The sequence below is a fragment of the Chenopodium quinoa genome, unplaced genomic scaffold (genome assembly GCF_001683475.1).
Source record: "Chenopodium quinoa cultivar QQ74 unplaced genomic scaffold, ASM168347v1, whole genome shotgun sequence".
In the NCBI taxonomy this organism is placed as follows: Eukaryota; Viridiplantae; Streptophyta; class Magnoliopsida; order Caryophyllales; family Amaranthaceae; genus Chenopodium; species Chenopodium quinoa.
Window position 1 is genome coordinate 1,544,619 of NW_018744693.1, and position 10,815 is coordinate 1,555,433.

Here is a 10,815-nt window from a genome sequence, read left to right on the forward strand (position 1 = left end):
AATAAGTTCAGTTCAATTCAGCTCAGTTCTACATGCCCTTACTTTTTGCTTGATCTCATTTAAAGTTTTCATTTGCTTTTTAAAATTAAAACTAAAAACTAGTTTAATTTATAGTTTTATAAAATTATGAAAATATAACTAATGACACGAGAAGCATATGAATCTTTAGATAATGATGATTCAAGCATCCAAATTGGGTCTTAGTCTCATTTTAAACTTAGCTCTTAGACCACTCTCACTCATGGGCAAAAAATAAAAATGCCACTCTCTCTCTACTCACTTTCTCACTCCTCTTTTTAATTTTTTCTTATGGGCATCTTATTTAGGAAATTTTGTCAGAAACCACCCGCTATAAACACTTATTTGTCAAAAACCACCTGAAATTTTTTTTGTTGTCTAGAACCACCCAATTTTAAAAATTAGTTGCCAAACACCACAAGAATCTATTTTCCGGCGTTGACCTAAAACTCCGGCATTGACCCTACCCATGTGCCTTGCACGTGACTTTTAATGAACCCCTCCCTTCTCCCTTCTCTCTCCTCTCTCTGTTCTATCTCTCTCCTCTCTTTGCAAGCTCCATTATTGTTGACTAAGGTAAAAAATAAGTAAGACCCATTGTTAAGTAGCAACAACCTTAGTCAACAACAATGGAGCTTGCACAAGTCATCCTCTACCGCTGCTATTGCCACCGCCGGCGCCACCAGTAACTCCGGCAATTCATTAGAATCTAAAAAAAAATGAGAGCAGGGGTAGGCATTGTTCATGGAGGTCCCACTTTCACTTCTAGCGCCACCCATAGACCCTGCTACCCGCATCTCCTACAACTCCAAGCAACAGCCTAACATTGCAGCAACCCACTGAAGCAACCACTACAAGAAAACAGCAAAATTGCGACGGAAAAAGTTCGTCGTAAACTATGTAAATTCCGTCGTAAAGATGTTTTACGACGGAATTCCGTCGTAAATGGTTGTCGGAAAACCCTTTGTAGGAAAATGGCCATTTTACGACGGAATTTCCGTCGTAAAACATCTTTACGATGGAATTTACGACGGAAATAATATCGTCGGACTTGGAATTGGCCTTTGCTAAAGATCCGTCGCAAACTTCCGACGGAAATAGTTCCGTCGCAAACCTTAGGTTACGACGGAATTTTCTGTCGTAATTTATAATTTACGACGCAAAAAATCCTCGCAAAATATTATTTACGACGGAAATTCCGTCGCAAATTATTATTTACGACGGAAATTCCGTCGCAATGTATATATTTGCGAGGATTTTTTCCGTCGTAAATATGTACATTACGACGAAATTGTCCGTCGCAAATTGTATTTCTAGCCCAAAACAAATTTTTGTAATTTTCTGCATTTCCAAACCTGAATTTTTTAAATGATAAATCGACAAAAAAAAAACTAAATATTGAGTCCTAAAATTGTTGTTTTAAAAAAATTAATTACCGACCTACGAAATTATATTTATGTACATATATATATAATAATTATGTCCTAGTACAAAAGATAGTCCACATTTTGGTATCTACACCAAACAAAAGCTAGGTTAGAGTGATTCTATGCTAGACTAAATCTAAGCTACGCAATCGCCTGGAAACCCTGGCCTGCTCCACCTAACTTCATTCGGGTTGCTACTCTCGAGATGATCTTCCACATATTTAAGGAATTTATCTACCCCCTTCAAGAACTCAGGATTAATAGAATTCCCAACCTTCCTTTCGTACATCTAGCTACGTTCTTTTCATTTCATGATTACAAGTTCTACACAACTAACACATATGCCATTAATCACATTAGTCATAAAGCACAATATATATTCATTATAGATCAAATTGTTATGGAAATACAAATGAGAAGAGAAATGATTTCCAAGGGTCCTTATCACTCCAACCTAACCCATCCTTGTACGTTCAATCTCAGTAGTGAATGTATGCCAGAATTTCAATTCTATGGAAAATCCGGCAGCATCTCCCTACAGTTCCCCGAGTACACAATATAGGCGATTAGAAACACCTATATATGTACCTAGAGAACATTTTAGAGAAATGACAAGCAAGGATCTTCCTTAGAATTAAAACAAAGGAATACATTCACCACCTAAGTGAGAATAAACGTACAAGGACAGTCCCAACCGGGGACTATTCAAGACATACTCCTAATGTGTATGCCTTGAACGGGTATCTAGGCATATGATTATGCAAATGATTTTTTAAAAAAATATATATACTTAACTAACATACATAATATTAAACAAATATATCAAGATTAAACTAAACAAGAGAAACAAATCAAATCAAACCAAAGTAAACTAATATATCATATTAAACTAAACCAAACCAAACTACCGTTTTATATATTAAATTAAACTAACATATTTCTAAAAAAACTAAACTAAATTAAGATACTTTATATCAAAATAAATTAAACTACAACACATTATATTAACATAATATTAACTAAACTACATTATGTTAAACTAAACTAAACCAAACTAACATTGTTTATTTTAAAGATCAAGGGAGCAATTAATTAATTATAAGATTTATTTAAAAATATATATACTTAACTAACATACATAATATTAAACAAATATATCAAGATTAAAATAAACAAGAGAAACATATCATAACACCATACTATTAATATAAACCAAATCAAACCAAACCAAAGTAAACTAATATATTATATTAAACTAAACCAAACCAAACTACCGTTTTATATATTAAATTAAACTAACATATTTCTAAAAAAAAACTAAACTACAATAAGATACTTTATATTAAAATAAATTAAACTAAAACACATTATATTAACATAAACTTAACTAAACTACATTATGTTAAACTAAACTAAACCAAACTAACATTATATTGTTTTTTTAAAGAGAAGGGAGCAATTAATTACTTATAAGAGATCACCAATGTCACTAAATTAACCAAACTAAAAGTTATTGAATACATTCTAATTATAATCCAACACACTATCTAACAACCAAAGTAAGATACACATATACATTATATTAGGGTTTGTAATGTAACTAACCTTTAGATCTGCACTTCTTTTTAACAATTAAACCAACAAAATTGTACAAATCCTACAAAAAAATTTAAAAAAAAAATAATAATTAAGGGTTAATAAGTAAACAAAATTAAATTGAAAAAAAAAGGGAAAGCAAAGGCAACTTACTGTCAGGCGGAGGTGTGGCGTCGCCGGAAACAACCACGGCCAGGTGGTTCAGTCACGGCTGGGGGACGGAGGTGCGGCTGCGATGTGGGGGTTATATGTTAGCCGTTGGTAGTTTTTTGCAAAAAAAAAAAAAAAATTGAATTGACCAATTGCACACACTTACCTAGACGCGGCGGCTCGCCGGAAACCACCAGGGCTCGACAACTCTCCCTTCCTCCCTTCCTCCTTATCTTTCTCTTTCCCGTTCTCTTTCTCCTCTCTCTTTCTTTCCCGTTCTTTTTCTCCTCTCGGCGGCTGATGTGCGTCGTCTGCAGGCGTCGCCAGCGTAAAGGGAAACCACCGCCGCCGCGAATTTCTCCTCTCTCCTTCTCTCTCTCCTTCTCTTTCTCTCTCTCCTTGCGCTGCTTCAGTTTCTCTCTCTGCAATTCAATTCTTTCACCCTTTTTTTAGGTCAAGGTCGCAATTTTAATTTTAAAAAAATGACAGTAAAATTTACGACGGAAATAAATTCCGTCGTAATTTAAAACTTACGACGGAATATTCCGTCGCAAAACACTTTACGACGGAATATTCCGTCGCAAAACACTTTACGACGGAATATTCCGTCGCAAGTTTTATATTACGACGGAATTTATTTCCGTCGTAAATTTTACGAGGGAAAATGCCTCGTAATTGAAATTTTCCGTCGCTAAATTGCGACGAAATGTTTTCCGTCGAAAATATCCACCTTAACGACGGAAAAACATGTCCGTCGTAAGCATTCCGTCGCAATTTAGCCTATTTCTAGTAGTGAACCCAACCACACCTGCCAACGCACATCGCACCAACCGCAATACACAACATCCGCACCGCCTGCTTCGCCCATCAACAACACCATAAATTTCACCAATTCGCCGCCTACAAACATCAATTCGCCACCAATTGCAACAATTTCGGCATTGTAATTCCAGTAATTTGGCAAGGAACATCTTTAATCTTCGACCTATTGAACACCTAGAAGGTGCGCCGCTAACAAAGAACGGTGATGCGACACCCAAAAAGACAGGGGAAGGGGGAGAGGGAGAGGTTGGCCGAAAAGGGGAAGTCAAGGGAAGGGGAGGGAGTAGCCCAAAATTCGAGGGGTTACCGGAAGGGGATTTAGGCTGCTGGAAGGTCTTACAACAATGGAGCTAGCTTGCAGAGAGAGGAGAAAGATATAACAGAGAGAGGAGAGAGAAGGAAGAGGAGAGAGATAAATGAGGGGTTCATTAAAGTCACGTGCAAGGCACGTGGGTAGGGTCAACACCGAAGTTCTGGTTAATGCCGGAAAATAGACTCATGTGGCATTTGGCAACTAAATTTTAAAATTGAGTGGTTTCAAACAACAATTTTTTTTTTCGAGTGGTTTTTGACAAAAAAAAGTGTTTTAAACGGGTGGTTTTTGACAAAATTTCCTTTTATTTAAGAACTTTTCCCACTCATGGACTAAAAAAAAAAAAACCACACCACCATCTCTCCTATATTTTCTCTCACAAACACTATCTAATTTTTTGATAAAGAGGTAGGGCCCATAGGTATTGTAGCAATTTAATTTTGCCATTCCTTGGGCATTTGATAATCTCCTCATATGGGCATTTTTTTTTTTTTTTTGCTCATGAGTGGGATAACATTTTTAATTAGTATTTTTACCATTAAATTCTCCTCGATGAGAGTGCTAATCAAATGGTGTAATATATATATTTTAAATGAAGAATTTGAATTATTTGCATTCATAAAGCTCTATGTCAAATGCTTGACAACAATAATCAAACAAATCCACGTTTTGGACTCGTTATTATTAGTGCCATCATTATCATATCAGCATCTAAGACTTAAAAACAACTTGATATAGTGTACTGGTACCTTTTTAGTGAATATATCAACCAATAAACTAGTTTCATACCTCATGATCACTTGTAATTAATTCTTGAGAGAATATAAATAGGATTTGCTAGTCAAACTTTAAATTCATTTTGTGGTACATATAATATGACTTATTGAGAAGGAATTCATGTCGGCCTACCCCAATGATAATCTTTTTCTTCTCTTAGTCAAACTTTTAAACTAAATTGAAATCAAAGATGAAATATTTCATAAAATGTTCCAAAAAAAAATTGCTCAAAAATCAGACAAAAAGCCCCACAAACACCCTACAAGGATCTTTATTTTTTCTTTTTTGGTAGATATCATGAAAATAAAAAGTAGTAGTACAATCCTAAATTTAAATGAAAAGAAAGTGATATGATATAACAAAAAGGGTTTGTGTCAAAAAAAAAAAAAAAAAGATATAACAAAAAGGGTGACCTTGTTTGAATAATCCTTTTTGCCCCACTTCCTCTCATTACATTTCATTAGCCGACTTCGTGTACTATGAATCTGAATTTCGGCAGCATTTTTTTTTTTCTTTCTATAGAAGTAAGAGTGCCGACTGTGCCGTCAATATTAGCGTAATATTAAGTTTTTTTTTTATTTTTTTTTTTTTTTTAGAAATAGCGTAATATTAAGTTGATAGTCCCCCATTCTCCACAATTTTAGCGTAACTAGAGTGTACCCGTGCAAAATTAAAATAAATACAAAGTACGAAGGTTTTTTTTAAAGGAAAATTGTAGAACTTATGCTAGCGTGTTTTCTGTGCACTGCAACACGGTTACTAGAAGAAAAATGGAGTAACCTGTATTATATTGAAATGGTAAACCCTTATTATACTTTTTGAATAACCTTGAAATAACAAACTAACTCCTAAAACACTGACAGCATAACCTCTATATTATCAACTAAGTAAGCTCTATATTTATAGCGGGTTAACCATTATAACAGTAATCGAGTAATTTTATATAGTGACCAGCTAAAAGTTAGTGAACTTATGGGGGTAGTGGCGGATATAGTTAACACCAAGGCTATGCAGCAGGGGCGGATGTAGTTAACACCAAGGCTATGCACTTGCATACCCTTGGGTGTTATATAAAATCACTATGAAGGGGAAGTTGAGTAAATAAGTTAGTATAGCGGGTTGGTTAAGGGAATGTGGCTTAAGAAGTTAAGAGTAATTGATGGGTTTTGTCTCTAGGTAAGACCAATTTCTCTCTCTCTTTTTTTTTTCCTCCCCCGGCATATTTATGCTCATCTTATTATTTGTGAATTTATATTTTACCAAGAGTATTTATGGACAATAATTGTTTTTCATTAAATGATTCAAATGTAGACAAAATGTAATATATTAGTACTACATTATAAGGAAGTAGTTAAGGATAGTATGAAGTATATACGAAACATAAGACAATGAAAGCAGGTTTAGATTATCGTGCATATCCTGAACTTAAATTCTGGATACGCCTCTGATAGGGGGCTATATTATTTTTAAAAATAAATAAAAATGCCTATAATTTTAAGTTTGAAGTTTTCAAGAGTTGGGATAATACAAAATTTAAAAATAAAACATGCAATTATAATATAAATTCCTTCCAATATTGTGTTATAAAAAATTAGTGTGTATATTTGTAATATTAAGTAAAGTGGGTAGTTTATATATTAATTTTTTAATAAGATGAAAAAACATAATAAATATGCTTGTATTTGAATGTTGTTAAAAAATGTGCAATTATATATGGAGATATATATTGTATTGTAAAATATTGTATTGTAAAATAGTGTAAGTGAAAGTGATTTATTTATTTATTTTAAGTGGAAGTTATTGACCAAAAAAAAAAAGAAAATGAAAAAGAAAGGGTAGTTATTTTCCACACAAAAAAAAAAAAAAAAAAAAAAGAAATATTGCACCAAATTGTAGGATTGGGGTTTTGGAGTGATGTGGTTAAAAGTTGGGAAAATGACTCTTAAATTATAATATAGACTAGAGTGTACCCGTGCAAAATGCACGGAATATATATAAAAATCCTAATAACAAAATTATATTTCAAATACGTAAGGTTGATTTTTATATAGTATATAATAAAATTGGTAGTTTTTTGGGTAGTTGTGTATTATTAGGAAAAATAATAGTGGAAGTTATTTGGAGATTTATTGTTTTAGAGAGGTAGAAGTTGTTTGGATGCCAAATAAAATAAAAATAAAAATAAAAAACAGGAGAGTGAATGAGATTTAAGAGTTGGGGTTTTGAAGGATTGTGGTGAAGTGTTGCAAAATTAACTCTACAATTATATATTAGATGTGTGGTTTTTGATTTTTACGCCGACTTTAAATTAATATCATGTTAATGAACTAACTCAATATTTAGAAGATTAAACTGATAAAAATAAATAAATAAATAAATAATAATAATAATAAAATAAAAAAAAAACAAAAATAAAAAAAAAAACTCTAAGGGTATTGGTTATCTTTTCTTTTGAGTATATTAAAGATCGGGTTTCTTTTTGGTTGTGAATTGTGAATTGTGATTATCATGAATAACTAGTGTTTTAATTTGCTTAGAAATTTATACTGTCCCTCCACAAAATTGGGCGATTAGGTGTCTTTCAAAAAAAATTGGGCAATTAGGTTTTTTTTTTTTTTTTTTTGGCTAAGGATATTGATAATTAAGATAAATCCAACTTATCTTTCTCTAAAATAAATAAATAAATAAAACCAACATGAGACACATGAACATTTTATTTTATGTATCAGTTTAATAATATGGTGAAAGTTATTATAAAAGTCAAAGCTTGTCAAACAGTCAATTATTGTAGAACAGGGATGTTTGCAGTATGAAATGAGATTGCTGTCCAGTAAATATAGGTACAACAATTTAATTTTTTTATTATTACATTTGGAAGAGGTGACATATTATGTTTGGTTTTAAAAAAAAAAAATTGACATATTATGTAAATATCAGGAACTATAGAAGTGCTTTTGTAAATCAGTTGTTGAGAAGGCCCATTATCTATGGGAAAAATTGGGCCTTTATTGGTAACCACAGTTAGCATACCCATTGAATGGCCCACTTTAAGTGCAGCCCAATCAAACATTACTTACATTTTTCCTTGCCACAAAATCCGGCGAATTTTTTTTTTTTTTCACGGTTAGTATTTTAGGTTCGAAATTGTGAAACTCTACATGTTATACTTGTGTAAGAAATGAATTAAATTTTATAGTCTCTTATTTTTATTTTTCTTTTCTATGTAGTACGGAGTATTATTTTGTACTCTTACATTACCCACATACTCTTTGTCATCTTTTACTTATATAAAATTTAAAACATTAATATTTAAAGTTATGTGTAATTGAGAAGCAAGTATTTTAATTTGTGTAAACTAAAGAAGCCATAGTAATAAACTAATAATCAAATTAAAACCCATCTTAGTTACCCAATGCAACACCTAAGTATGATCTACTCAATCCATTTGTTTATTATAATTTTTTTTTTCTTTAATGGTTTGATATGAAAATAACGAAAGTTTAACCTAGAAATTGTCCATGCATTATTTGAAGTTAGAAATAATGATGTTTTTTGAAACATACTAAATGTATATACATAATTGTAAATAAATAGACTATTCAAGACTAGTTTTAAGGGGCTTTGGAATGGACCAAACGAGAGACTGGGAAATTAAATTTCTTGATTAGTGTTCAGGTCGATTCTCTTCAATTTGGTCCATGGGTCATCTTTCAGTCTGAACCAATTTTAAACATCCCTACATTTTTTTGAGAATGTTACGCCATATCATCTAAAGAGTGGTACTTTATTCATCTCAAAATAATTGACACATTTTACCTTTTTTTTTTAATTATTACTTTTTTTTTATTAACTGTGTATTTAATATAGGTCTAAACTACTACCACCACGTTTCCACTTCATAAGTTCTAGGAGATTCCATACAAAAATCATATGGTTTAGCAATAGGAGTAGTAGTCCCCTAAGCCTTATTATAAAAATGTTTCAACTCTCTTATCATTAATCAATGTAGGACATTACACATTTACCTCTATTTTTTTAGGAATGTTACATTTCAACACTCCTAGTGGTACAACCATAATTTAAAGAGGGGAGGGGGGGGGGAGAGGATCATAATAAAAATTATATAAAAAATAAAAAATTATTAGTTGTAAGATTTGAACTATTGACATCTTGTCCACTATCATATAATAAAAACTAATTCCTCCACGTTACAACTTATAATAAGTTTAAGCAAAATTTAATTTTATCTTGAGCCAAGGGGGAGGTCACGGCCCCAACCACCCCCCTAGCTTAGCCTCCGAACACTCCCTCTCACATGTAAGATTCTATTTAATTCTGTCACATGTAATCTTTCATGTGGCTAGAACTAACAACTTCATACTTTAACTATATTTTTTTAAATAATATATAGTATTTACTCCATTTGTTTTAATTACTTGCACCATTTCTCCATGTACGTAGTTTTAGGAGAAATTGGAGAAGTAATAAAATATGGAGGTAGTGGGGTTGGTGAAAGAATAAAAAAATTGTAAAAAGCAAAAGTAATTGGGAGAATTCAAGGCGAGATAATATGAAATTTATAAAATTCTTTCTCTATTTTTTTATATATATATTTGCAACACTTTTCTTTCACGCTTGTCGATACATGATTTCAATGGTTAATATCTTTAATTACCAATGTGTAAAAATTATAAACATTTGATATTAGAATAGTGCGTACAATCTAGATGAATCTAACAAGATCTTACATGGCTATATTTTTGCTTAAGCATAAATCATCAAAGCTACTCAAAGCGAAACAAATGAATAGCATAAAGTTAAATTGTTGCAACTATAAAAAAAAACGGAGGAAATATGATGTATGTTGGGTCCACTAATTGAGATAAATTAATTAAATATTATAAATGCTTTTTAAATAAGGAAATGGAGCAAATAATTAAAAACGTCCATAAATGAAAAATGAAGCGAAATGGAAGTATTATTATTATTATTATTATTATTATTATTATTATTATTATTATTATTAAAATTAAAAAAACCTACAAATTCAATCAATTTACAAGAAATTGGTAGGGAGCCGAGATACAATCTGGGCTCCCACCCCTCTAGCTATAGCGAACCCGATCCTACTGAAGATGTGAGCAGCTGCACGAGCACCAATATCCTGAGTCTTAACGAACGCCTGAACCCGCTTCAGCAACGCAATAGCATCCTTGTCTAATTCCCCTAATGAAGAAAAGGAGAAAGGAAGAAAACCATAGTCATTAGCCCTGCAACGTGCCCCATACTTGTCCCGCTTCCGCTGAGCCGCCGCCGACACAACACGACCAGGAACGAAGTCAGACAACCCCGAATGTGTCAAAGGTGAAGACCCCGTCAAGTCGACACATACATCACGTCCTCTATCCCAGGAATAAAGCAACACATCTGCTGGTCGTAGCGCCCCCTCGTTCTCACCAGTCAACCCAACGTTGACCTCCTTTCGAGCAGAAATCCCAGACCGAAAACAAATATCAACAAGGGTGTCACGAACAACGTTGTGCCGATGTTTAATACCTACTATCCCAGCACAAGATACTGCATGATCCCCATAAATATCTCCATCAAAAACCCTTGAGCAAGTAGAACACGGTGTTGAAACGGAGAACAATGGAACACCCAATCGATAGCAAAGAACACAACGGTAAGTCTTACCATTCATAGTCTGACCCA